This window comes from Passer domesticus, chromosome 4 (genome assembly GCF_036417665.1).
Source record: "Passer domesticus isolate bPasDom1 chromosome 4, bPasDom1.hap1, whole genome shotgun sequence".
Classification (NCBI taxonomy): domain Eukaryota; kingdom Metazoa; phylum Chordata; class Aves; order Passeriformes; family Passeridae; genus Passer; species Passer domesticus.
In genome coordinates, this window is record NC_087477.1 from 16884008 (window position 1) to 16908330 (window position 24323).

At 44.5% G+C, this 24323-nt stretch overlaps 1 protein-coding gene and 1 long non-coding RNA gene across 9 annotated transcripts in view; one reads left to right on the forward strand and one right to left on the reverse strand.

Annotated features, from left to right (window-relative positions):
* The window catches only part of LOC135298613 (uncharacterized), a 100269-nt gene that overhangs the window by 46164 nt on the left and 29782 nt on the right, over positions 1-24323 (forward strand). For all 8 annotated transcript variants that reach the window (XR_010360633.1, XR_010360639.1, XR_010360640.1 and 5 more), the window contains exons 10-13: positions 247-354; positions 4094-4170; positions 7467-7617; positions 8450-16489. This is a non-coding gene — a long non-coding RNA (uncharacterized LOC135298613). The remainder of the gene's footprint in view (positions 1-246; positions 355-4093; positions 4171-7466; positions 7618-8449; positions 16490-24323) is intronic.
* PRDM5 (PR/SET domain 5) overlaps positions 22800-24323 on the reverse strand; it is a 169569-nt gene continuing 168045 nt past the window's right edge. Inside the window, exon 47 of the mRNA XM_064416379.1 lies at positions 22800-23698. The gene's annotated coding sequence lies outside the window, so the exon portion shown is untranslated. The remainder of the gene's footprint in view (positions 23699-24323) is intronic.

Consider the following 24323-nt stretch of genomic DNA (forward strand, 5'->3'; position numbering starts at 1 on the left):
AGACTTGAAATAAAGTGAATTGCAAATGGGAGAAACAGTGTGGAAATTATTAAGTTGCTTTTGAGCTGTTCTACCATTTTCTCTCAGCAAACCACAATACCAAATTGTCAGCATAGTTCTAATGTCTCTTTTGCATTTCAGGGCTATGGAAGAGAGATTCCAATTTGTATTTGCTTCTTAAGGCTTGTAGATGTACCTTCCCCTGGTAAAAAGAGATTCAGTGATGCACTTTATTGTCTTTTTCAGCTTTCCCAGCAGGAAGATTGGGCTCTTTACGTTGGAAGACCTCTGGCTGTGGTGTTTGCATTTCAGAGCCTTTCCACCTGTTTTTGATAAGCTGTGTGAAACTGATCAGTAAGTAACATGACTTTGATAAAAGTAAGATTGCATGTAGTCGGGAGTTATTGAATAAGTGAATTTTCAGTTCAATTTGAACAAATCTATGGCTATTAGTACCCAGGAATTAACAGACTAGTAACTCAGCACTCATCAGCTCACTCATATATATAATGAAAATGTCTCACATGTGAACTCGGTGCTGTTCTGTTCAGAAATAGATGTTGAGTATTTTTGCAGTAGAATAAAGAGTGGCTTCATGTTGAGCCAGGGCACTGACTGGGAGAACTCTGCTGTGTTAGAACATGATCCTACTCAAAAGTTGCTGCTCCCAGTGGGAGCACGTTTTTGTGCACAAGGCCATCCTACCACCTTCTCAGTTATCAGCAAAGGAAATAGGGTCAAATATTTCCTTTCAAAGTACCTTTCAGAGAGTATTTTGATTCTGATCCTGCAGAGACTGAACAACTTGGATAATTCTGACCATTTCATGTGGGCACAGAAGTCCATTTGAGGCCTGCCTATTTGGCATGAAAGAAGTGTAACAGTACATGTAAATGTTTAATTTCCATGTGGACTAATCCAATTAGTTCATATTGGCATCTTCTCATTCATTAAAAAGAGGAGCCCAGCTCAGTTACCTGAGTGCTCAATCAGATTAATTGTCCTGAAATGAGGATCAGAGGCTTTTGTGTGTCATTATTTCATTTCATTTTGTTTTTCATTCTCATACATGCTGTATGTAAGAAATTGGGTTTGGAGTATTTTTTCTCCATCTCTGCTGTTCATGCAGCACTAAAACTTTTGGCCAATGTTCCTCAGAAGATGACAGGAGAGGGGAATGGGGCAGACCAAGAAGGTGAAGTACTTGAATGTCCTGTATGGCATGTTCTTCTTCTGAATTTACTTACCTGGTTATAATAATGAGAAAATTGTTGGGCTCTTCAGATAAAAATCTCTCCAAGCTCTTGGAAAGTGGCTGTTTTTATCACTATTAATTGCTTCCAGTGGGACTAAGCTTTAGTAAAGGTAAGTCTTGACATCATTGGGGATTAATTAGGACAAAGTGCAAAGGAAAGAGAAGTAGAATGAAAATTGTTCTTATTTTTAATCCTGCATTATCTAAGGAGGAATTTTGTTGTTGTTGTTGTTAGCTATCATGTTTCCAAATGTAGGTGGACTATCCTGTGTCCAAGCTCTGAGTGAGAAGAAATAGGAAAACACTGCTGTAAAGAACCAGAAAAACAGCATAGTTTTTGTGAGAAATCTCAGCCATTTTATTTTTACTGGAATAATGAAATCTCTCTGTATTTAAGTGACGAGCTTGTGATGTTCCCATACCCATCTCTGTGGAATTCCTTGCATTTGTGTGCAGAGGCACAGCTAAAGCTGGCCAATAATAAGAGAGCATCCTTGGTTTATTTTTCCTTGGGGACTTCTACACTACACAAGCTTTCTCTTTGACCTTTGCATTTTCTTCTGAGGACAAGGGGTTGAAGTCTGCAGGATAACCAGAAGTACCCAACATGGCTCTGGAGAAAACCTACGCTGCTTTTGAGCACCAGGAGTAGTAAACATCTGGGGATCATTTGAAACTGTAGCTGCTCACTCACTATGGAAGACATGAAAGAAGCAGTTAATGTTTCTTTTCTGGGTTGGGAATTGATCTTTATCACCACTTTCCCTAACCTGTATTAATAACAATCACCAGGGACAGGAGAAGCACGCAGACTTTAAAAGGCAGCAGTAGTTGCCCTAGGTCATGGAAGTAAAGGAGGAATTTGGATCTGAGTTTTTCTTGTTTTCTATCCAGAAGTATGAACCTCTTTTGTTGGAAGTAATTTTTGTGAAATTTGACTGCAGCTTCTGAGGATACATAAAAATAAATCAAGTTAACAAGAAGAAGAAAATAAAAATCCCTCCTGTAAGGCCTCAGAATGTGATTTCTACCCTATACTTAAAAGAACTGTTTTTTTCTGGTTTTTTTTTGTCAGGCCTTTCAATTTTTAATTTAAGGTAGAAGTATATGAGAAGGTAGTTCTTGCTTCCTATAACATTTGTTCTAATATTTTCTATAACCTTTGTTGAATTACTGCCTTTACCATGGACCAAGTTGTTTCAGGAGCCGTTCCATCTGCCACTCAGAATATTCCACTCCCATCAGTAGATTGAAGCCTTTCTAGCCTTTTCTTCCAATGCAGAGCCACAAGATTGAAGGGAATGGGAATTTTTTAAAGGGTGTATATGAAATTAAGGTTCATGTTGTGAAATTATTACTGAGAGAAGCGTGAGGTTCTGCTTTTGCTGATGTAGTGTAATAATGCAAGTACCAGTTTAAAATTTTACAAGTTCCTCTAGCTGGAACAGGAACTAAAGCATTGCCATCTCAACAATCTAGCACTCCCCACCTTGGAGATGTTAGCTTAGAAGAATTTTACTTTTCTTAACTTTGGGAAGGTAGTAATGCACAGATATAACTTTTTCTGCACAACTGTGGCAAGGCAGATTTCCAAAGCAGCATATTTGAGTCTTGCTGCTGTTAGATATTAATGGTTGAATCCCCTGTGATGCTTTGAAAGGGTACACTTGTATGGATAATAAAATAATTGCTTTCCTTGTTCACAGCTTGGGTTTTTTAGAGGAACAGAACTACAAAAGCATTGCTTCCCATAAGACAGAAACAAGGCACACGTATCATCCTTCCTTCCTTCCAAAGAGGCTATTCCTTTGTTGCATCTGGAAAGAATGCCAGAATCCCAGTTGATACAAACTGGATTTCAGTGCACTCAGAGGGGAACATGAAATCATTGAAGGAGCAGACCACATAGAAACCCTACAACACAAATTAAGGGAAGGTTCTTGTCTGTCACAGCCTAATTGGCTGGGGCCTACTGTTTTACATGTCAGATGTCTCCCTGCTGCTCAGACAGTCTTGAATGAAATAAATCTGTGCCAGAAATAATTTATCCTTGTATGTGTTTATGTGTGTGTAGATCACAGGGTGGCCTGCTTCCTATCCACTGCAAGCATCACTCTGATTTAAAGAGGGAACTTGTGCCTCTCTGCTGAAGGACAGAGTGCTTGCAGAGTTAGATCCTTTCTCCTCTTTATTGGGTCACATGTGGGTGAGGGTTCTCTTAAGTGCTCCATTATTGTGGAAGGCAGTTTAATGACTGCACACTGTAAAAGTTCAAGCAATTATATGTAATGCACGCTGAAGAATATGACTTCCAAATGTTCACATGTAATGCATGTCAGATTTCAGCTGGAAAACAAAACAAGCCCCTCAAGGTTGCAGTCTGCTCTTTAGAAGAGCCACATGTTGTAACCTCAGAACCTCAAAATATCAGCTGTTTTCTTGTGCATGATGAGAGCCGTGGAGTCTGTGCCATGTTCTGTCCTTTGTTTCCTGAAATCTGGCTGCAGTGATGATCAGATGTGTGCTTCTGCCAAGTGCAGTTGGTGTTTGATCCACGTTCAGACCAGTGAATTGATTTGTGCTTTTTTTCCCTCATGGCATGTCTCATTATGACACAATTTTTGTACAGGGTGTAACAAAGATAAGTATGTAAATAAGGAATGATATTTTCTAAAATTCATCCGTGGTTGCGCTTTTATTACTTTCAGGCAATTTGAAACTACCTAGACACCAAATGAGGTCAAGGACCATTGTACTGTCATACTGGTGTCCTTTTGGGAAGCATTTCAAATCAAAATACTCTGGACACATAAATGAAGCAGATTTGCTTTTTCCTAGAAAGAAGACCAGAAGTGACGAGTCACTGCTGCCAGGAACATTCCGCCTTTTTCAGAAGAACTTCTCAAGGAGCCCAGGTACTCTCATTTGAGTCCTTCAGCACAGATTCCATGTCCCGCACAAATTTCCTATCCTATTTTGTGTGTCTATTTCTGCTGTTTTTATCCATTGTTGCTGCCTTCTTTATTTTACAGTGTGCTAATTTTTTTAATAATCAGACTGTGGGTGTAAGTTACCACAGTAAACTGAGCCTGAGCCATTCAGGAAGTGTTTCTCTGTCTCTTCTGGTTCATCTTTTCCTTCCATGCAGGCAATGGCATACAGGAAGCAGGTAGGGTTAATAGGCAAGGATAGCAGCTGCCTGAACTGTCTAGCACTGGTCTGTTTGTATTCATGAGTTATACACCAGCTCAGCAAGGAAAAGTTCCAAGTAAGTCTCATTAAATATTAAAAGGACAATGGCAAAGCCTGGTTTAACCACTCACATGTGTCCAGCTGGATGTCTCAGAATTATTCCTTTGCAGGTGAACCTGTTTGTGTGAGAAATACGACCTCAGGCCCTCCAGTTCTGAATTTTCTCAAAATGTGTTAACTGTTGAGGATTGCAATATTTCTTGAAAAGCTTTTATGAAAGGTTTAGATTTGGGGGGTTTTTTTGCACCTACAGAAATGTCATAATCTGTTCTGAAGCAAATCAGCTTCCTGGGAACTTTACAGCTATTCAGGTTAGTTTCATGTAAGTTCTGTGGAATATTGACATCAGATAAATAGACCAACAATACTGAAACAAGGCATTTGAATGTTTCACTTGAAAACAAAACATTTAATGTATTGAAATAAAATTGTATGCATGCAATTTTATTTAATAGAACATTATTGTAATTTTAGGTAAAGATGTCCAGTGGGGTGAAGCAAAGGCTTGAAAGTGTTTTTATTTAACTGTTTGCTTATGGTGTGGTTGGTATAAAGTGCTTTTGTTGGTTTATTAACAAGGGTGGGAAGAGGCAAAGTACTGGGAGGTTAATTTAAATCCAGCTCAGGAGAATTAGACACAGGAGAGCAACTTCAAGGTGTCTGGCACATATTAGCATTTTATTTGATTGTAACAAAAATTTTGCACATGTATTCATAAAACACATTTGTTGGGTTTCCTTTTAAGTTTCATAGTTTGTTCTTCTTGTTAAAACCTGTGGTAGGTCAGAATGAATTAGTTCTGGCAATTTCCTTTGCTAAGGACATCAAATATACTCTTTTTAAACCCAAATAGGTGCCTTTTAAAAAAGGGGCTTGAGGCTCTTCTAAGCAGCATTAAGACAACACACAGATGACCCAAGAAATGACACTTCAAATTCTGTATCTACATTTGTATGAAGAACTGCAATAAGACTCAAAAATAGTTATTTTTAAACTACTGCAAAATGTATTTAGTATTCATAGCCACAACATGACATATTTATATGGAGGTAGTCCTTGTACATCCATCTCAGTGTTATATGTGAGATTAAAAAAAAATTTAAAAAAAACCCCCAGTGATTACAGGAACGTAACAGAATCTGAATCAGATGTTTTAAAAACTATTTAGTATCACTCAGGGGATTCTGGTCAATCTTTCTCCATTTTGATGGAGAGGAAGGCACATGATGATCCCTTCTTTTAAGTAGGATTTTGGGGTTTATAAGCTGGTTGCTTGCTTTCTATGTTTAATGGTGGCCAACAGGGTGGTAAAGGATTTGTCAGTGATCCTGGCATGAACCTCAGGGTTCTGTGTATCAGGGACTTCTCTGGGTAAAGCATTTGTGTTCTCAGACAGCTTGAAGGCATTTTCAGCTACAAAGTTATGTTACTGGAGATCTTCTAACCACATACGTCAGTTCATTGTAATCTGTAGAGAAGTCTCAAGCTTTGATTTCTGAAGTGTTTTCCTAAAATCTTGGAAAAAAGAAAAAAAAATCTTGGATGGTAGCAGTATAGGAACAAGCTCTGAGGATTTTTCCCTGGTGATGGACACAGGGCTGTATTTTCCATCCCATGCTCCTGAGCCCCAGTGAATGTTCATTCGTGTCCCACAGAGGCCCCCAGACTCAGAGCAAAGCAGGGACTAAAGACATCAAAGGCGTTTTTGTCAGAATAAGGACAATGCTATAAACCAACCTTGTGTTAACCTACTGAAGAACAGAGGACAAGAATTCTGAATGCCAAAATATAGAGAGATGTGTGAAAGGGAAAACTTTTACAAAAGTAGGCAGGCTGAATAAAACTATTTATTTTTAAGCCACACAAGTCATGGTAATTAAATTAGGTCAGGCTGGCTGTAAAGCTACAAAAAGCAGGCTGTAACTAATTTAGAAAGAGACAGAGAAGACCTGAAAAGAAAACAGACTGACAGCCCCCTATTATTTTTTTATCTAATCGAGACAACAAAATGTATGAAAGAGAAAAAGAAAAAAAAAGGAAAATAAAAAGGAATCTCATGTTGATTTATTAAGATTTTCTCTCAAACCATTAGGATAGACAAAAGCACGTAGTCACATCTTTGATGTGTGAAGGTTTGCACATTGTTCTTAGTGCTAACTGAGGGTTACATGCATATTTTACCCTTGAGAAAAACAAAATAATTGAAGACCTTAAAGTTCAGAAAGTGGTGGAAACCCCAACAACGAATAACACAATCAGATCTCTATCAGTACAGTATCATTGCACTAATTCTTTCTTATTCTTAATTTTTTACATGGGCATCCATATAATCTGCTGCTATGTGAAGAGAAATCCTAAATATCTGTGAAAGGAGACAAATAAACTTTTATTTGAAACCATTTCTACATAAATGCCTCCTGCCAGTTTGTATAAACATCCTTTTTTGAAAACGGCTACAAGTATTTGCTTTGAATTTGAAAGTGACAGGTTGTATAGGGTGTGGGAAATAACATTTTTGAATGTTCAGAAGGGAAGGATCAGGACTTTATTTGTAGTGTGGATCCAGTCTCATTAAACAAGGTTTAAAATAATATTTTGGTTGATTTCTAAAATAGTTTTCATTCTCTAAGTGATTAGAAAAATTAGCATTCTAAGTTTGTCTGGAGGGTGAAGAGGAGTGTGTGAACAAAAAGGGGGAAGGGCACAGACAAAGAGCCCAGCTTGGTTTGTGTTGGTATTTAATAGCAAACAACCCTTTCCCACCCTGCTTCTCTTTTATGCCTGTTTTAGTTCTAAGTGACTTCCAAAGAATTTCCAGCAGCAGATGATGCTCAGCCACTACATTCATCTGAAATAAGAGACGAACTTTGCCCTGTGAAGAAAATATTTGAGGTTTCAACACAATTAAGGGTTGCAAATTCTCTGTGAAAATGGAAATTCCTTCCTGTTTCTCCAACAGGTCCCCGAGGGTGAAGTTTTGACCTGGTGAAGTCAAGGGAACTTTCACTCTCTTTCATTAAGACAAGAGCCATCCCTCATCACATCTTGCACTTGCAACTGTGAAATGTGGAAAGGAAAGCAGAAACTGTTTCCTTGGGTATTGCCATAAGGTAACACCTTTTCCAGACAATGAGAGTGTCTTTGAGAGATGATCAGAAAAGAGACACAAAAATGCAGGCAGTCAGAAACGGGGAGCATGCAGGGAAACAGCAACACTGAGCATTTCTCCTCTGCTGCAGGAAAATGTAGTAGACAGAACATAAGCAGAGTGGGGTTGTCATTTTCAGAGCTGACCTGGCACCACTCAGCAGTTTTGTTTTTATTTGAGAGAAGATGGAGCTCTTGCTCTTTGACTTGAACACTCAAAGCTCCTTGTCAATTGGAAGTCAGAATTGAACAAGAAGTTGGAAAACTCATTAACAGAACTTCAAAGCATTGGCCCAGAATTTGGCCCAAACACAAGCTCCCTTACTTGAGCTGTTACTTAAGTAACCTTTTGTGTGCTTAATGTTTATGGGAACAAGGTCCAGCTCAGAATATATCTGAGAATGGCTGAAGAACAGCTGCCAGGTGCACTGTCTGCTAAAAATCAATAGCCAGAGCATAATATTGAATCAGACTTTTAAAGATAAACCACACAACCAGGTCTGAACTCCCAAGATTTCAGTATAGCAATTTATTGCTCTGTGCACTGTTCACATGCAGCCAGCATGAACCAAGGGACTGCATTAAACCTGCTGAGTTTTGACAGATTTGCTTTTACTTCATTTTTATTGTATACAGGTAAAAGAAGTGCCAGCCTATTATAGTTACAGGATCTACAGGATTTGGACTATAATATCTTATGTTCTACTGTGTTTCTTTAAAAACACCGTGTTTCTTTAAAAATCCCTCCTATTTAACAAGAAAATGTTGTTTCTTTTTTTTTTTTTTCTATTTTAGGCTAAAGATAAATTGAGGGTGGCACAGAGCAGTGGAAGAGGAACAGCTTTTAGAAGCCCTCTCCAAAAGCAGAGTTTGTGAAATCCTTTCCAAACATCTGCAGGAACAGTGCTACATCAGCCTTCCAGCAGCCTGGTTGAAAAGACTGTCCTTTAATCTAAACCATACTCCCTGGGATTCCTTAATGTAGTTAATTCTCCTTTTTATTTTTTTTTTAAATATTTTGCCAGTGAGAAACTGCCTAGTGGTCTTCACCTCTGAGTCTTTTCCACTAATTCTTAGTCCTGGCACATTGCTGTACGTTTTCATTGCATGGGGATCTCCTCAAACAAAGGAAAATTATGAAACTGTTAGATCAGATTTCATAGATTGCTCTTGGCATTGCACTCACTAGACCTGGTACACAGTGAGTTTTGAAAGCCTCTGATCTTTTATAACCATTTCCAGTCTTAAACATACGTTTAAAAGTTCCTCATCTGCAGTCACTGGTAATATGACTATGAAAGCTGAGGTAATTTGGGTATTTTCTTTCTGTAAAGACATAGAGAGTGATCCATTGCAGCCATAAATAATTTCCAATGTTTCATTATTCTTTCTGTTATACTTCTGATTGTTTTATTAAGACTCTGAATTTATTTCTTTCAATTTTTAGAGGTTTTTTTTTTTCCTTTTTCCTGCTAGGGATTTATGTTGCTTTAGGACTTAAAATCAAGGTGCTTAGATGTGCTTGTGGGAATGAACACTGACAGCACGTTCAGAGTGGTGAGCTCTGCTAGGTCTGATGGTGCCATAAAACAGACACATGAAGGACACAAAGTCCTTTCTCTGCTGCCAGCCTGCTCTGTCAGCCTGGAAGCCTAATGACCGTGCATTAGCATCTCAGATATTGACCAGCCTGTGGGCTGGGAGGAGTGGGATTTTTCTGCACTGTTGTGCTCCTTCTCAGTTCAGAGAAATCAACCAAACTGAAGATGTGCTGACCTTTTGAGACCGAACTAGAAGAGCCCTTGACACAAAATCCTGTAAATGTATTTATACAGGGAGTCCCTTGGCCAATTCAAAGGGCCAAACAGAGGATTTCTAGATCTGAAAGCATGAGCCATGTCAGCTACAATCTAAATTAAGTGAAAATGCTGACTGTGCCAGAGAACAAGAACAGACAGCAATTCTGTGTTACTTGTGGCTCTGTAACTCAGCAGTTGCTTCAGAGACCAGTCACACACAGCTTCCTTGGGGAAGAGGAATAAGTTTGCTGGAACAACTGGTGGAGATGACAGGTTATTCAGATGTCTTTTCTGAATGCCAACAAAACAAAAGCATACTATCTTTAATGCTTGTGTTGTAAACAATTTACATCCATTTCCAAATGCCCTCCACCTTTCCTTCACCCATATGAACACTTTAAACAAAGAGCTACTTTGTAAATCTCTCAGAAACTTCTGATTGCACTTTTCTTATCTGTTCAATTCATAGCCAAGTCACAGTAGAATATCTGTGTACCTTTGTTATAAATACACCTGATTGATTTATGCTGCCACTGTTTCCAAACCCATTCCTTAGTAGCCTTTCCATCCTGACTAGGAGATGAGTAACTTTTTTAGAAGGATTATTTTTATCCTTTCTGTTTTTCACTTCCTTTCCATTTTTCTTAGCCACCTACTTGACTGCACAGCCTACTGCTCAGTTCCCTCTGCTTTCCAGAGCAGAGATGCAAGTCCTTTCTTGTCTGCATAACAAGAGTCGGTCCCCTACCCCAGTGTTTCTTTCAACTGATTCTGTTATCAGCTCATAACCTGGTATTTTTCAATTTCAGATAGAATATTCAGGTGACATACTGTATTTCAGTGCAGTTGCTTTCATTAGTGTTTAGAACTTCGTACACAATCCTGAAATGGTGAGTAGAGTTTCCTTCACTTACTGTCTTCATTGAACTTTCCTACCTCTGTTCACAGTTTGGCTTATTTTAAATCAGATGGCTCTTTCTTTTCTCCACACTGAAATACCATTGATGTATTGGTGTTAAGTCTTGTAAGTTCAAGAGCTTCTCCAGCCCAATATGGTATACCAAGGGTATGGCTGTGTTCAGTTGGGACATTATATATTGGGAATAAATCAGGGAATAAATCCTCATGGGTTCTCTCGAGAAGAGACTCTGATAGTCTCCTCCTTATTTTAGAAAAATTCCACATTTAGCTCAGCTGGTTTTCCTCCACTGGAAAGATATGTGTAATGTCCCCGAGGAAAGGACATTAAAACATTTTTCAATAATAAGGTTTGTGGATAATACTGCATATGCTGGTTTTAACAACAAGCATAAAGAGGCCATTGCCTAGAGAAACTCTGCAACTCATTAGCTAGTTTTATCTTTCCTTCAAAGAAGGAAAAGCAAAAATCTGACTGATATACCCATCCAATGCTCTCTGAAAAAAATCAGCTCTGCAGCCAGACCATTCCTTCCCTCACAACAAAGCCAAACAAAGAGAAGTCATGCATTAATTTTTTTTTCAAAGAAGAAAGCCTGCAATTTAAGTAAGAAATGTTTTAGATCTGGAAAATTGAATACTTTTTGCTTTTGGAAGGAACAAACTAGAGCACCAAAGAAAGGACAGTGCACAGAAATATGGCAAGTTTATCAATGAGTGTAGTGTGGATGAAAGTAAAGTAGTCATTAATTAATTTAAAAGCAAGGGTTTCAGGGGAGGATTCAGGTGTTTAACAGAACCCCAAGCTTTGCTCTAAGTGGTGTAGGCAAAATATCTGTGGGGTCTGCTCAGAGTGCTTCACCTGGTGACCAAGCACATCAGGGAAGCTGCTGCACAGCACCAAGGTCAGGATGGAGATTATTGCACCCCTTCACCTTATCCCCAGGCCAGGCCCTCCTCCATCCATTACCTGTCATTTGGATTCATCCTGCTCTCAGAAGCCCTTGAGATGATCTGAAAAGGGCCTGTTGTGCTTCAAATCCTTCAGCAGGGCTGGAGATTTGATCTGCTGACATTCAGCAGGAGCACTGAGGCATCACTGTGGGATGGCATGGGCAGCCCTGGGATCTGAGACTACTCCACCCCTTACTGTCAGGACTTCTGTCATGGTATTGGCTGGTAAAGGCAGAACTTCAACTCCCAGAGAAACAAGATTCTCACCAAATAATCAGTGAACTGAATTCTGGTTTTTGAACATCTTTTGGAAGTGCTTCACCACAGTTTAGGAAGAGGAGCAGGGAAAGTTACCCGGAAGAAAAGCTGAGCAACAAGGCCCAGGGGGACACGTGGCCAGCACACATTGCACTTGAGCTATTTTCAGCTGGAGCACGGGCCTCAGGTGTGTGGCATAGATTGCAGTGGCCTGGCCGTGTCTTGCTTGACTTTGGGATTCTCATATAGAATTCTCTTAAGTGGACAGTGAAAGGAAAAAAAGCTTTTGTTTAAGTAAAATACTGCATTGCTTTGCTTTCATGTTTTAAGACATTTTATCACTAGAGGTGGTCTTTAATATGCTTCTTGAGCCGTAACTCTTGGGATCACCTCGTTCCTTGTACCTCTTCCTCTCAGCAGGACTGTTAGAGCAGAGCACAGCTCAGCACTAAATGCTCCATTAAAGGAGCTTATATAGCATCCTATTGGCTTAGAGAGGACCTTTGGCAGACACAAAAATACTTTGGAAAACTGTGGGAATGCTGATGACCTGACAGTGATTTATATTATTGCATTAGAAAAATAAATAGTATGGTAGGACCTGTCAGGATGGATAAAGCAGGGATTTGCCAGTAACTGTGCTGTGCAGCTTTCCAAACCACTAACCTGCTGGTTAGCCCAGGCCTCTATTTCATCCAAACCCTCATAAAAATATATTGCAGATGGGTGCTAAGAACCTTCAGGAAAATCCTTTGCTCTTTCAACAGCATCTCTGCCTTGTGATGGTCTCGCAGTAACTTTCTCCCCCCCACCCCAGCAGAAGAAGTTTTCTCCCCTCTAACATGGTTCAATCCTCTCTTACAAATGGCAGAGAAAAGAATTTATCAGCCTGTCTGGGGTAGCCAAGGGATGAAGTACCAGAAGGCTGTGCATGAGCAAGAGAGACTTAAATCACACTTGGAATTGCAGGCACAGCTTCAGGTGCTGTGTGAAGAGCCTAAACTATTATTTTGCTCTGAGGGCTGATGGTAACTAAATGCCCCATAGATCAGAACAAGACAGTTTTGTGTGATTTGGCTTCTCCTCTGCTGTGTGTTTATCAATAGATCAGAAAGCACACCTGGGCAGCAGCGTGATTTGGAGCTGAAGGCTGGAGCAGTGAGGCAGTACAGTGGCACACTGGGGACCAGGCCTGGCCACGTGCCACGTCCTTTTGTACCCCTCACGGAGCAGAAAGGCTCACTCCCAGCTCCAGCTGGACTCACTGTGCCCATAAATCTCCTGTAGAGGCAAGCCCAGCACAGCTCTGGCACTGGGAGCCGTGCTCTTGTTCCCCGTTCATGTGTTCCCAGGCAGCCAGGGAGCTGCGGTCAGCACCACCAGGGCCAGCCTCCCACCCCACTCCTGAGGCAGGAGCTGAGCAGAGGGAGCCGTGCCAGTGTCCCAAGGGCTGCAGGGAAGGGACAAAGAGCTGGTGAGAGCCTGTGCTGGGCTGTGCTCGAGCACCGTGGCCCGGCTTGACACAAAGCCAGCCCCGGCTGGGAACAGGCTCTGAGGGAAGTCAGCCATTCCCTGTGCCATGATGTGCAGGTGGCAGCTTAGAGAGACATGGTCCCACAGCCCCGGATCCCTGTGAGCCTGTGTTAACACCTAAAGGTGACCAGTCCAAACCTCACTGACCTTAAAAGGCCTCTGCAGACTTGGGGTGTGCACCTGAGCAGTTCATGTGCAGAACCATGCCCATGCCTCCCAGATGTTTATCATCATCTGTCATCACAGAGCTAGCAGGTAGAGATTGACAGGGTAATTTAGTATGGGATAACATGGAAAATAAACACGGAAAAAACATGACAAGCATGCACAAGTGTTTTGAAAACTGATTGGCATCCCATAATGAATAGCATGAGAATAAATTTTTTTACTAAAAAATAGTGAAAAGTTAAAATCTTCTAGTTTAAAAGCAAGCAATAAGACAAGTGCAAGAGTTAACCAAGTATCTTATTCAGTGTCCTGAATCAAGATTCAATGTGCAGAGACACATTAGTATGACTTTAATATTACAACAATTTTCATTCATTAAGAGATTGTAGATACAGAGAGATAATCCCTTATCTTGTAAGAGAATGTTTTTTGCTGTGTTATTAAGGTATAAATGAAATAAGGTTTACATGGCCTGTGAAGGGTGTTTTGTGCCTTGCTGGTGACAGTAGGTTAAAGCCCAGGATAACCACTTCAGACTGGCTGCATGCTTCAGTATTTTCCCCCTTCACAGTTGTTAAAACTTTATAGAGCCTCAAAACATATCCAGATGGACAGTAACTGTGACTGCCACTTACGAAACCAGTATAATCTAGCACAATACACAAAGTAGGCTAAGTGGGAAGGAAAACAAGTTCTGAATAGAGCACCTCCTTGAACATTGGATCAGCCATCAGACACACCAATTCTGTTTAGACAGGCCTGTTATACACACCCAAATGTTCTGCAAAACAAAGCACACCCCCATCCTTTCACCACTGCAGCTCCAAAACACTTCTGCCCAAGGGTGGTCTTCACCCTGCTTGAGGCAGTGTTTGTGCCTACATCTTTATTCACAAACTGAAGCATTGGTTTCCAGAGTTTTTTGGCAAAGCTGAGACACGTAAACCACGTTCTTCCTTTCAAGGAATATCATATCTCAGCAGTTTTGTTTGACTTTCACTTTTTCAAGTATAGAAAAATATGAACAAATGGCACACACTGGTGGTGCACTTCTCGCTGTGCCCTGCACAATGCTGCTTGTGTGACACCAGGGTAAGTAACATCACTGTAGCAGAGAACCTGGTCAAGAGAAAACTATTGTTATTTGAAGTTGTTCACTCATGGGATAATATCTGCTAAACACTATGTAAAGCAATATATAGTGACTTCCTGGATTTTTGTGCTGTACATATTTTTCTTCGTAGAGTATGCATGTATCCCAAAAGGGTGATTAGGTAATGATGTAAGAAAAAAGTCCCAAATCCTGACAGATTTATAGCAACTAAAGCCATGTCTTCATTCTTCACTCCCCCTGGCATGGGTACCCAGTTTAATTCCAGTGCTTATTCTAACTTAGGCACGTGTTGGCAGAGACAGATCTCAGTGCAGTGGGCATTCTCAATCACTTATTTGTCACATTTCACAAATTTCCAAACAATAAAAAAATTGCTTGGGAAATTGTGATTTGGATTTGTGCTATTTCATCTCCTCTCCTGCCTTCCTCCCTTTTGTTGCAGTTGATGGTAGTTGAATTCCGTGCTCGGCTGGTGCAGCTGCTCAGTTACACGCCTGCTGCTTATGGTGAGAGTGTGCTTTGAAAATGCATCATGCCTCCCACCACGGTGATGTGTTTTAGTTTACTGTTTTGCAGAAAACATTGTTTGCCATATGTCTCAACAGAGCCTGCTTCTCTTTTTCAAGAAATTGGCCAAGTACTTTAATTTGTCTTTTGGTCTTTTTGCATCATGACTAGAGATTGGCATGTGAATTATTTAATTAAGCTGTGATTATTGCTGGGTACTGCTAAGTTACACAAATACTGTGTCATTTAGCTAGTTATGACTAAGAAAATTAACAGTACAGAAAAACTAATTAAAAGCTAAATAATCCTGGAATCTTTTGACCAGCTGTAATATATCCATACAACACCATTCTATTGAATAAGGAAGCTATTGTTGAGGCTTTTGTCACAGAAAAAAAAGTAAAAAAAAAAAGAAAAAAAAAAAGTTGTGATATTTTTCTTTGGTTTTGTTCATGTTACAAAGAAAGCTGCAGCCTCTGGCATTTCAGCTGGGCTCTGTCCTGTGCCTGGGGTGACGGAGCCACTCGCAGTTGCTCACATGGAAATGTGCAGAACAAGAACCACACCATAAACAAAAGCACGCCGGGGCTTCAGTGGGCAAAGCACAAGAGCAGAATATTAACCACAGATCCTGCCTAGGCAGAAATTCCTTTTGCTTGGTCATGGCACGTAACGAGGTTTCATGCCTCTCTTTTTGGCTTGTGTGGTGCCACAGACTCCCCAGCAACCTTGGTTCATTCTGTTCCTCAATGAGCTGATCTCTGGAGGAGCAGCTCTTTACTGATTCACTGCTGGCTTACACCTTCAGCACACGATTTTATCTCACAATGGCCCAGTAAACTCACTGCACCTCAAACCACAAGCACTGGCAAGAGTGCTCCTGCAGCCACTGTGGGATTTCCTCATTGTGCTGCAGAAATTATTCAAAAATTGAATAATCCCTTCAAATGACTTCAGCAGTAATGAGGGACTTGGGTACCTTTGAAAAAATACAGTGTCATTAAACAATACTGTTTTAAACATCAGTACATGCAAAAAGTGATAGAAGTGACTTAAATGTCATAAACAACATGTCTCTTGTTATGCCTTGGACTGCATGTACTTCACACCTCTTCATTTTTCAGGCTTACATCTTTGAATAGGAGGAGACCACCATGTATAGGCTAAATGGTAAAATGTATTTCCTTCCCCATTCCTTTTCTCCAAATTCTGGGAGTTGTGGAAATGTTCAAACACTCCCTTAGTGAATTATGGCTGTATGAGAAAGAGACTTTGTGACTTGGCTCCTCCCTCTTGTGTCCTAATTTTTCAAGTCTTAAGTTTGACTGGTTTTTTATCCATTTAAGGTCAGCTACCTCCTAAATTTACCATGTTGCCAAAGTAACCCAAAGATGGCTTTCTTAGATAGACATCAGCAATTAAGTGATCAATTTTAAAATACTTGTTTTCCCTTGTTATTCTTTTCAGTAAATTTTCTTCTTGAATCAAAAAGTAGCAAGAGATGAAGAACAGTTGGAAGTATTGAGCTAACCAAGCATGCTCAAGGTGATGAGGAGACCCTGCTATTTGTAACACCATTAAAAGGTAACATAAGAAAAGCTTTGCTTGTCACAGAATACAGGCACAGACCAGTGAAAATAACAAGTTTGCATATGCAAGTACTGTTCTCTAATAAGATTCTGAGTAAGTAAAGGATGAAGCTGAAGTCACAAGTGGTGTCAGTTTTCAGATGAAGGAGAAGGATTCAGGATTAATGAAAAGATTGGTTAGTTTTGTCTCCATCATCAAACTACAAAGATAAAAAATTAGGACAGAGAGGAGATGTTTTCAGGAATCACAGCTATTCAGAAACCTTCCTGTCCTCTCTCTTTCCCAGACTTTTCTCTTCCTTTCAGGCCTATTTGGACAAACATCAGTGAGTCTCCTTTAGGCCATTTTGGTGATGTTCTGTGGGCTTCCAGCTCATTTCTGCATAACCTGAAATGCCTGTATTTGCATCCCAAGCTGCCCAAAATGTTCTTTAATTATTTCTCAGGAGTTTTCTTTTGTTCTTTGAGGGGGCAGCCCTGCATTGCTACACCAAAGGTCTTGTCAACATTCCCTAGAGATGTCTAATCTCGCAGGGTACTGTAACCCATTGGACTGAATTGCAGAGAGCTACAATTTGTTTCACAAGACTTCAGAACAGATGCCAGTTATTTAAGATGCTTACACTGAAATAACTTGTTGCTTTTTCTTTTTTTTTATTTTCCCCCTTGGTAATATCTTTTTGTCTCTCACTTTTAATCCTTCTGTGACTTTGAGAAAAGTATTCTCATACTTGTCAGGCCTCTGGAAATTTTCAGAGTATTCAGATTATGTTCTGATAAAACTCTGACTTCATGAGTACATATGTATGAAAAACCTTATTGAGAGTTATTGTCTCATTTTAGAATTGTCAGTAATATCTTCTGCATTTGTTCAGTCCAAAGGGATTTTAAAAAATCATATCAGAGCAGCTGTGGGTGAGAAAAGTTCATTCCTTATCAGTCATCCAAACTTGCCAAGTCATTTTCATGAAAGCAGTGAAATGGATGCAGAAACTAAACCCAGCTTGCTAACACTAAGCCAAAAGCATAACAGGAAAAAGAGCAGTGTTGCTACTTTAGTTTTCCTCATCTCTAACTGAAATGGAAGGGAATGGCATGCATCAGAGGCATGTCAGCAGGGTGGGCAGACCCAGAGCACTGAAAATAAAGGGTCAGACACAAAACTCTTTCTTCCAAACTGGAATGCAGGGAATTGCCAACCAGTCCCCATGCACACGGAATGAGACATCAGAGGTGTCCAGGTGCCGTCTGCGGCGCGTTCAGCGCTCTGTGCTCAGCCAAGGCTCCCAGTCCCCAGCTGGAGACCTGTGGAAATCCACTGCTGCCACACCTGAGGCTGTCAGGAATTCTGGCCATTACCCTCAGTCACATTTACCCTATTTATGGTAGCTCAGTCTTAGGAAGGACAAGTTCTGCCACCCGTTTTGGCTCCAGGCTGTGCTGTAACAACCCACAGTGCCCAAGAAATGTCTCACCAGTGGGAGGGCACGGACAAATTCCTCACAGCCGCCTTTTGTGGCTGTGGTGGATGCACTGGCCTCCCTTCCCGCCAAAGTGTTCTCAGGAACTTGGCTTCCAGACTCCTGGAATTTGTCCTGCCAGCACAGAAATCCTGGGAGCAGCACCGGTGCTGACTGGCTCTTTCACCATCACCCCAGCCCCGCTCACAGCTCCCGTTTGGCACCTCCTCAGGGAAAATGATCCGGCAGCACCAGCCACTGCTCCCCAGGAGGAAATGGCAGGAGGAGATGGGCAAACACCATTCTGTCTGTGTTTCCCTTCTTAGAATGACTCAGAAAATGTCTCCACATTAAAGCATATTTCAGTATTTCTGGAGGTCAAATGGAATATACTGAGTTTGCTCTGTTCAAATCAGTAATGTGTAAAAAGAAATATATTTAGAAGAATTCCTAAATACCTAAGAAGACAAATGGACATATAAGCTGCAATTTCTGTGTAGATTTTTTAAGTTAAAATATCTGTTAAAGGAAAACCTGTTAGATCTTCCCTCCTGCTTGAGCAGTTAGAGGAATATTCATATAAAAATAATTAATTGTAATTCAGGCACTGGGTTTGAGGGGCTAAGAACAGGACTCAGTGCTGGGTTTGGGGGCCTCAGAATTGAGACAATCGGGCAGTGGGAGGGAAGGCGGGGTAGGTGGGAGGGCCCCCTCCGGAGGTGGGGTCCCGGGGAGGGGGTAGGGGCGGGCCCCCTCTGGAGGAGGGGTCCGGGGTGGGAGGGGCCAAGGGGGGCGGACCCCCAGCCCGGGCCCTCTCCTCCGGACAGGGTCAGCCCCGGCCCCTCCTCGGGATCCCTCCTCCGGACAGGGGCCCGGCGGGTGGGGTGGGTGGGAGGGGTAGCAGAGGGGATCACGTCACTCTGAACCGTAATTCCACACTTGTGTCAAACAGCAGCAGTCTCCTTCCTTCCTACACCCCCCTACCCTCGGGCTCCGTCCGGAGCAGGGCGTCCCGAGGAGGGGCTAAAGGGGGCCGGACCCCCAGCCCCTCCCCGGAACCCCCTCCTCCGGAGGGGGCCCTCCCTCTCCTCCCACCCCAAACCCCCCCAGGACCCCCTGGTGATGAGGGGGCCCATCCCAAACCCCCCGAGCAGGGCCCGCCCTGGCCCCGGGCGGTGCGGGCACAGCCGCAGCCGCACTGCGGGCGGCGCTGGCAGCTGCCGGGGGGACCCGCACAGCGGGCCCGGCCCTGGGCAACCGAGAGAGGGGCGCCGGCTCCGGCCCTCGGGGCTTTATTATCCGGCACCCCGAGAGACAGCGAGGGGGAAAGGGCACGGAGGGACAGAGACAAGAGGGAGGCAGAGGGCAGCGAGAGCGGAGGGCAGCAGGGGCAGAGAAGGTGGAAGGAGAAAGAGGAAGAGCAGCGGGGGCGGCGTTCGCAGGGGAGCGGGCAGGGAGGTGCAGCTGGGAAGGGCACAGGGGCAATGGGGGCGGTCGGGCCCGGGGAAGGAGAGCGGAGCAAGGAGGGCTGCGAGGGGTCGGGCTACGTAGCACGGGACAGGGAGAAGAGGGAAGGAGGATTCAGGCGGGGAGAGGGAGCGGGATAAGGAGGAGAAAGGAGGAAGAAGGAGAGAGCGGAGGGTCGAGGCGTGCAGGGAGGGGAGGGACAGGGGAAGACCAGGTGCGGGGCAGAAAGTGGAGAGCACACGGGGAGAGAAATGGGGCTTTGCGGGCGGCAGGGACGAAAAAGAGGGAAAGGAGAGAAAGGAAGGGAGAAGAAAGGGGAAGAGAGAAGCAGGAGGGGGAAGCCGAGGCTCCCGCGCCTCACCTGGGCCCCGCCGGGAGCCCGGTCCGGCCGCTACCGACACCACCGCTCGCCGGGGAGCAAGTGGCGCCCGCGGCCCCTTCCGGGGTTTAAATGGCCTCGGGCCCGCCCCGCGCAGCCGCCCTGAGCCCCGCGCACCTGCCGGCCCCGCCCCGCGCACCTGCCCGGCCCTGAGGCGGGGCCGCCGCGGGACCTCGGCCCGGGGCCGCGGCCGCTTCTCCCCGCGGCTCCGGGGCTCTGTCGTGTCCCGGCCCGGCCTCTCCTGAGCGCGCAGAGCCGCGTCCCGGTGTCACCCTCCGTGTCCCGGCGCCGCGGGCGGCAGAAGCGCGCGGGCAGCGGGAACCGGCGGGGCGCGGCGGCTCCGCGCAGGCACCGCAGAAAGGCTGGAGAGCCCCGGCCGGGGCCGCCCCGGGTCCCCGAGCTCCGGCCGGGAACAGACTCCGCGGCTCCCGCACCGCCTCCTGCCCCCGGCACCTCCCGGGAACGGCCCCGGGTCTCCAGCGCCCGGAGCGCGGCGGGGCCGGGCCCGAGCCCCCAGACGCCGGCCCCGCGAGCCCCAGCGCCGCGCTGCCGGCTCCGCACCCACCGCCCATCAGCGCCGGGAGAGGCCCGCAGTGCCCCGGCTCCGGGAAGAGCCTCGGCCGGAGCTCGGGCTCCGCTGCGGAGCCCCACGAGGCAGCGCCGGAGCGCCGCTCTCAGTCCCGGAGCCGCCCCGGTGGGATAAGATATTCTGCACAATCCCAGCAGGGTCACTCTTGGGAATTCCAGAAGCTGAAAAGCGCCAGAGTTTCCTGTGTCCATACTGATCCTGACCAGTTGTTTCAGCCTTGCTCTGGCTCAGCTGTGCTGGGTTCTGATTTCCAGCAGCACTGGGAGGTACTTTCAGGCCTGAACACTTCCCGCCGTCCATAAGAAAGAACAGCTGAGCGCCTGCCCTGAGCCTTGTGAAGCCAGTGGAAGGCTCTGGTTGTGCCTCCTTGGGACCAGGAGCCTGCTGGGATGTCACATCCCAGGGCTGAGCCGGGAGTGGCACGGGGAATGACCTGCTCGGGTGTCCCTGCAGCTGCAGCACAGCTCTGCTGCCAGGGAGAGGAGCCCTGTCCCAGGTGGCTCTGACACTGCTGGAATTCATTGTCACCTCACCATCAGAGGGACTCCATGAGCCCCATCCAGGCTTCCAGAGCCTCTGCCTGAGGGCTTTTGGCAACGGGGGCAGGGCTCTGCCTGAGCTCTTCTGAACGCTCTCTACAGGAAGGAATCCCAATGCACGGTTCCTTTGCTTTAGCATCATCTATCAAGTGGCCCGGTTAAGTTTTTCTGTGTCTCAGTTTTAGACTGAACCTTTACAGAGTTAGATTAATTTTTTGTACAGGATGATGTGTCACATCACTCCTGAGCTGGGCTCAACTTTGAACAGCCTCAAGTGCACGGCGCTGCCAAGACCCAAGGCAATAATTTCTTTGGAGCCAGCCCAAAGCCCGTTTAGTATTTCACCATTGAACCCAGGAATCTTAAGGGGTTTTTTCCAACCTAAATGATTCTATGATTCCAGATTCCCAAACTCTGAGAAGCCCAAACATCCATGCTAATTTTACTATGCCAAACACTCCAGCTAAACCTGCAGTGCCACTGTGGACATACACAGAATAAACTGAGTTGGTTCAGGGCTTTTTCAAAGTATTTTTAAATTCCTTTGTCTATTTTCCAGCTCCAGAAACACAGATCAGAACAACACAAAGTACCTTTTTTGGAGCTCTTTTGCCAGTGAGGTCCTGCAAAGCCTGCTCTGTCTGGAGGGCACCTGTGCAGATTCAGTTCTGCAGTCAGGGTCACTGACAGAGTAATCCTAAGTGACTGGAACACTGGGCATCTGCCTTGATCCCCAATATTTCCCAGCTGTGACACTGATCTAGTCTGTCTCAGCAAAGCTCGGGCTGAGCTGGTGGCAGTCTCAGAAGTGCCTGTGGTGAATCTCCCCAGTCCCTTCCCCAGAGCCCCCTCTCGGGCTCAGTGGATGAAGAGCAGATTCACCTACCACGGATACTCTCATCTGTCAGATGTGGCTGCCAAGGGCAGCTTTGACCTTTAAGGCAGGAATGTGTCAGGTGCTGTCAAAATGAATCAGAAACTCAAACCAGATGTGATGCAGCCTTTCCACGACTGGAGAGAGATCACTCCTCATGCCCCCCAGAAGATCCCGTTCTCTAGAAACAGCAGTGGCAAACACCAAGAAATCCCTGCTTTACTCAAATGTATTTTGGTGAACTTTACTGTGCTTGCAGGAGAGGCAACAATGAAACAATGAGTGGTGCAGACAAAGCTCTCTGCCCTGGCAAAGGGACCCGACCTTCTGCAGCTCTGTCACCTCAGCCCTGGAAGATTCCAGCCTTGGCACTGAGGATTGCTGTGTGCCTCGGAGAGTTTGTCAGGTGAGCTACAGGAACTGGCAGGGAAAAGCTCTGCTTGCTCAGGTATCACCGAGTTCCACACGCCCTCAGGTTCCTGTGGATACAATCTCTTTCTCCTGGAACTGAAAGGGCCCCTTTTAAAACATCCCCACCTCACTGAGCCAGGCCGTGCCCTGCTGAGCAATAATCCTGCCCGGAGTGGTAAATATTCCTGCAGGCCCAAGCCACAGCACGTGGCCATTGCATCTCCAGCCTCCAACAGCCCCTGGGGAGCAGGGGAGAATTCCTGATTCTGTCTGGGAAATGCTCTCTCCTGGAGGGGAGAAGCAGCATTTCCTTGCCCATCAGCGACCACGGCAGCCCCGCCCTCTGCCTGCAGCACCGACAGCGGCTCGGAGGAGCAGAGGAGAGCATGGAAGGTGCTGCTCCGGGGGCTGCCCACAGCTCCTGAGCTGCCTCTGGCCCTTCCCAGGAGAAGTGATGGGATCTGAACTCAGGGCCTGAGCAGCCCTGGCCGATTTGCCGGGACTAGAGTCCAGTGAGCAAACGAGGGGAAATCGCTGCAGTGGTACCAGCAGGAAGGAAACAACGAAATGGAATGGAAAAATGACACATTTAACCAGCAGCTGGGTGGTAATAACTGCTTTAGGCCAACACCAAATTCTGTCTGGAGCCATTAATTGCATGAGCCAAGCTGCTGATCTGAGTGGGAGGGAGGAGTTTGCAAACCACAGACAGCACAGAAAGGATCCCTCCCACCAGCAGCCTTTTCAATGCCCCTGTAAGGAGTTTGCACAGAAAATCCATGCAGAACATGGCTGGAGGCAGCAGGGAACCACCCAGCTTTTATCCAGGGAGTCACCTCTGTTTCCTATGCTACGGAGCACGAGGCAGCATTGCTTTATGTTAAAAGACAAAAAGGAGCAACCTAAGGACAGGGCGTTGCAGGAACACAAGGAAACCCACACTTCCAAAGGCAAACTTGCCTTGTTTTCCCTCTCCAGGGTAAAAGGGCAAGTCTATCTGAGAGAGGGGCTTTGCAGTGTGCAGAAATTAATGCTGTGTTTTCAAGAGAAAAGATGTGTGTTTCCCAATTTGATTTGTAAAGATCTGTTCGTTTTAATTTATTAATCCTAATTTTAATAAAAGGTAAAACTAAAAAAGGCAATACAAAATAGATTAAAATGGAAACATTAAGAAAGATTAACAGCCTCTGAGTGAATCAGCAGCTTGGCCTGGCAATACAGGTGCTGACGGTGCCAGCTTAAGGTAAAAAGTTTCCTTGGAGGCACAGGGTGCCCCAGACAGTGCCCAAGGGATGCTGTGTGTGCAGGGGCTCTCTTACTCACATGGCTGGAGTTGTGCTCTCCTGGTCAGGACCAGAGTCTCCATTGCTGCTCCAAGGCTGGTACATGAAACCAGACAGGAATTCTTTGTGACTCCAACACTGAGGCAACAGAAGCATAATGGAGAAGTGTTCTTCCTTGTCCTTGAAGCAACTGTAAACACAGCTATGAACACAACAAACCAGGCATTTGTATGATGGTGTTTGAAGCTGTGTAAAAGATAATGCAATAGTTAATTTTCTGTTTAGTTGGGCTTTTCCTCACCATCAGTTGCTACTAAATAAGTCCCTAATATTTTTCAAGGGCATAACTTGCAACAAGACAGCAATAACCATTACATACTGTTTTCAATAAGATGCCATTTTCCTTTCTGGCAGGCAGTGATGGGCTTTTAATGGGTAACATTTGTTTCATAAAACTCCCAGATGCTGCCTTGACAATTGCAAGGGAAGAAGAGAGAAGAAAACAAACCCAAAGCAAGGGCAGAAAATACAAAGAGCAAATGAAAGATTCAGTTTCCATTGCAATGATCTATTTTGTGTCCCAGGCTGATGTAGAGTTTTGCTGGATCAGACATCTCTGGTGGACCTGTGCTGCAGAGCTCCACTGAGATCCTGGCTCTCCCACCTGGTGCAGCCCCCAGCCATTCTGAGCCAAGATGGGAAATATTGGAAGGGAGTTACCATGCAAGTGGACCTAGTCAAGTAAAACCAAAAATTATATGGGATAAGCTTTCCAGACTATTAAAAATCCCAAATACAGAAAAAATTACAGATGATAAATGAATGGC